Source organism: Ascidiella aspersa, chromosome 5 (genome assembly GCF_963924565.1).
Source record: "Ascidiella aspersa chromosome 5, kaAscAspe10.2, whole genome shotgun sequence".
NCBI lineage: Eukaryota > Metazoa > Chordata > Ascidiacea > Phlebobranchia > Ascidiidae > Ascidiella > Ascidiella aspersa.
In genome coordinates, this window is record NC_139451.1 from 13,043,778 (window position 1) to 13,048,022 (window position 4,245).

General features: G+C 57.9%; 2 non-coding genes across 2 annotated transcripts; both read left to right on the top strand.

The window, feature by feature from the left end:
• The first annotated feature begins 274 nt into the window (after positions 1-274).
• LOC146144282 (small subunit ribosomal RNA) lies at positions 275-2,085 on the top strand. The gene has a single exon (XR_014500560.1). It is a non-coding gene; the product is annotated as a small subunit ribosomal RNA (ribosomal RNA).
• Positions 2,086-2,332: 247 nt separating this feature from the next.
• On the top strand, positions 2,333-2,486 carry LOC146144283 (5.8S ribosomal RNA). Its single transcript, XR_014498911.1, has one exon. It is a non-coding gene; the product is annotated as a 5.8S ribosomal RNA (ribosomal RNA).
• Positions 2,487-4,245: the final 1,759 nt, after the last annotated feature.

Below are 4,245 nucleotides of genomic sequence, written 5' to 3' on the forward strand. Positions count from 1 at the left end.
TGTCAGTTTGTCGGGTTCTGAGCGGTCGCTTCGGCGAAGTTGTCTGGCGTGCGTTGCGCTCGCGCCGGTGTTGGCGACGTGGCGGTCGAAAGGCCTGCCGACGAAGTCTTACTCCGGCGGGTGCGACGGGCGGTGACGGTTTTCTGAGTTCGGGCAGCCGAGCAAAGAACGAAATTTTAACGGAGAGAAGCCTTCGGGTTTCGCATCGACCGAGCGACGGCGCCGCATCAGCGGCGCCTCCTTCGTCGGCCTTTCGGGGCTACGCTAAAGTAGCTACCTGGTTGATCCTGCCAGTAGTCATATGCTTGTCTCAAAGATTAAGCCATGCAAGTCTAAGTACGAGCTCTCGTACAGTGAAACTGCGAATGGCTCATTAAATCAGTTATGGTTCATTTGATCGTACGTTTTACGTGGTTAACTGTGGAAATGCTAGAGCTAATACATGCGTGAAGCGCCGACCTCGCGGGAGGCGTGCTTTTATCAGACCAAAAACCGACCGGGCTTCGGCCCGCAACCTTTGGTGACTCTGGATAACTTTGCGGATCGCACGGTCTCGCACCGGCGACGGATCATTCAAGTGTCTGCCCTATCAACTTTCGTCGGTACGGTACTGGCCTACCGAGGTTCTTACGGGTAACGGAGAATCAGGGTTCGATTCCGGAGAGGGAGCCTGAGAAACGGCTACCACATCCAAGGAAGGCAGCAGGCGCGCAAATTACCCATTCCCGACGCGGGGAGGTAGTGACGAAAAATAACAATACAGGACTCTAAACGAGGCCCTGTAATTGGAATGAGTACACTTTAAAACCTTTAACGAGTATCCATTGGAGGGCAAGTCTGGTGCCAGCAGCCGCGGTAATTCCAGCTCCAAAAGTGTATATTTAAGTTGTTGCGGTTAAAAAGCTCGTAGTTGGATTTTGGGCGCAGGCGGCCGGTCCGTCGCAAGGCGTGTACTGGCCGTCCTGGCCTCACCTCCGGTTCTCCGCCGGTGCCCTTGACTGAGTGTCGGCGGCGGCCGGAACGTTTACTTTGAAAAAATTAGAGTGTTCAAAGCAGGCGATTCGCCTGAATAATGGTGCATGGAATAATGGAATAGGACCTCGGTTCTATTTTGTTGGTTTTCGGAGCGCGAGGTAATGATTAAGAGGGACAGACGGGGGCATTCGTACTGTGCCGTTAGAGGTGAAATTCTTGGATCGGCGCAAGACGAACGACTGCGAAAGCATTTGCCAAGAATGTTTTCTTTAATCAAGAGCGAAAGTCAGAGGTTCGAAGACGATCAGATACCGTCCTAGTTCTGACTATAAACGATGCCAACTAGCGATCGGGGGGCGTTAGTTTTACGACCTCTCCGGCAGCTTGCGGGAAACCAAAGTCTTTGGGTTCCGGGGGAAGTATGGTTGCAAAGCTGAAACTTAAAGGAATTGACGGAAGGGCACCACCAGGAGTGGAGCCTGCGGCTTAATTTGACTCAACACGGGAAATCTCACCCGGCCCGGACACAGTGAGGATTGACAGATTGAGAGCTCTTTCTTGATTCTGTGGGTGGTGGTGCATGGCCGTTCTTAGTTGGTGGAGCGATTTGTCTGGTTAATTCCGATAACGAACGAGACTCTGGCTTGCTAACTAGTTACGCGACCCAATCGGTCGGCGTCTAACTTCTTAGAGGGACTAGTGGCGTTTAGCCACACGAGATTGAGCAATAACAGGTCTGTGATGCCCTTAGATGTTCGGGGCCGCACGCGCGCTACACTGACCGGATCAGCATGTGCTCGCCTTGGCCGACAGGTCTGGGTAACCCGCTGAACCCCGGTCGTGCTAGGGATAGGGAATTGCAATTATTTCCCTTGAACGAGGAATTCCCAGTAAGCGCGAGTCATTAGCTCGCGTTGATTACGTCCCTGCCCTTTGTACACACCGCCCGTCGCTACTACCGATTGAATGGTTTAGTGAGGTCCTCCGATTGGACCTGGCGCGGCCGGCAACGGTCGAGCCGGCGTCCGAGAAGACGATCTAACTTGATCATTTAGAGGAAGTAAAAGTCGTAACAAGGTTTCCGTAGGTGAACCTGCGGAAGGATCATTAACGGTCTCGCAAACGCTTCGGCGAACGCGAAACTCGGACAAGCGAGAGAAAAAGTCTTTGCTACCCGGCGCCCGACCCGCGAGGAGCGGCGCGCCGGCCGGCGATTCGGTCACCCGGTAATGTTTGCGCGTCGAGTGCCGCGGTGCCGCGCGCTCCGGCTTCAAGCGTCGGCCTGGCCGACCGCTCGGCGCGGTCTATTTTGTCACCCTATAGTGCGAGGCACTGTGCGAGCGAAACAATCGTGGATGGCTCTTGGCGGTGGATCACTCGGCTCGTGAGTCGATGAAGGACGCAGCTAGCTGCGTGAATTAGTGTGAATTGCAGGACACATTGAGCATCGACGTTCTGAACGCAAATTGCGGCCTCGGGTCAATCCCGGGGCCGCGCCCGCCTCAGGGTCGCGTTGCAAACGTTCCGCGCGGGGATTTCTCCGCGCGGCTGCTGCGGCGTCGGACGCGCGAGCGCCCGTCCCGCTCAAGACAGCACGGCACGATGCGCGACGATCGCGACCAGAATCCCGCGCGGCGGCGGCGAGTCGACCTCGAAGAGGCCAACGGCTGGCGGCTCAAGGGCGGGAATCGAGGTGCGCGGCGGCGCGCGGCGCCGACGGCGAGCGCGGAACGGGAAGAATAGTCCCGGTCCTTACTTTCGGCCTGAGGTCGGACGAGGCTACCCGCTGAATTTAAGCATATTACTAAGCGGAGGAAAAGAAACTAACGAGGATTCCCTCAGTAACGGCGAGTGAAGCGGGATGTGCCCATCGCCGAATCCGCGCGCTTTTGGAGTGCGCGGAATTGTGGCGTACGGAATTCGTCACGGCGCGCTTCGCCGGTCGCCCGCGTCCTTCTGATCGAGGCCTTTTCCCAGAGCGGGTGTCAGGCCCATGGCGGCGACAGGCGGGCGCGCTACGGCGTCTTCCCAGAGTCGGGTTGTTTGGGAATGCAGCCCAAAGCGGGTGGTAAACTCCATCTAAGGCTAAATACGGTCACGAGACCGATAGCGAACAAGTACCGTGAGGGAAAGTTGAAAAGCACTTTGAAGAGAGAGTTAAAGAGTACGTGAAACCGTCGAGAGGCAAACGGGAGGGCCTGTCGGGTCGCCCGGTCGCTTTCAGCCGGCCCCCTGTCGGCGACGTTGTCGTGCGGACCCTCACGGGCCGCCGGCGGCGCCGCCCGATCGGGGACCAGCGCACTAGCGCCGGGCGAAGGCCGCGACCGTCTGGACGGCGGCGAGAAGGCCGCGCGCAAGGTAACCCGGCCTCGGTCGGGTACTATAGGCGCGCGTGTCCGTCGGCCCGCCGTTCGGGCGAGGAGAGATCGCCGCGTCTGCCCTTCGGGGCCGAGCGCCCGGTGCCGGCTGGGGCGTCGTGGGTCGGGGACTGTTCTCAGTGCCCAGCCTCTTCGTCTCGGTCGCGCTTCCGGTGTCGTTTCGCGAGGCGCACGGGGTCCGCGGCTGAAGTCAGCCACCTTCCCGACCCGTCTTGAAACACGGACCAAGGAGTCTAACGTGAGCGCGAGCCACGGGGCAGTACGAAACCCATGGGCGCAGTGAAAGTGAATGTCGGCGCGGTCCGGCGGAGGTGAGACGTCGTCGTTCGCGGCGGCCGCATCACCGGCCGATCTCGTCCGCTTTGCCGGAGAGGTCGAGCGAGAGCGTTCGCGTTGGGACCCGAAAGATGGTGAACTATGCCTGAAGAGGTTGAAGCCAGAGGAAACTCTGGTGGAGGACCGTAGCGATTCTGACGTGCAAATCGATCGTCAAATTTGGGTATAGGGGCGAAAGACTAATCGAACCGTCTAGTAGCTGGTTCCCTCCGAAGTTTCCCTCAGGATAGCTGGCGCTCTGTCGCAGTTTTATCTGGTAAAGCGAATGATTAGAGGCCTTGGGGACGAAACGTCCTCAACCTATTCTCAAACTTTAAATTGGTAAGAAGCCCGACTCGCTTAATTGGAGCCGGGCATGGAATGCGAGTGCCAAGTGGGCCACTCTTGGTAAGCAGGACTGGCGATGCGGGATGAACCGAACGCCGGGTTAAGGCGCCCGACGCGACGCTCATCAGAGCCCACAAAAGGTGTTGGTTGATCTAGACAGCAGGACGGTGGCCATGGAAGTCGGAATCCGCTAAGGAGTGTGTAACAACTCACCTGCCGAATCAATCAG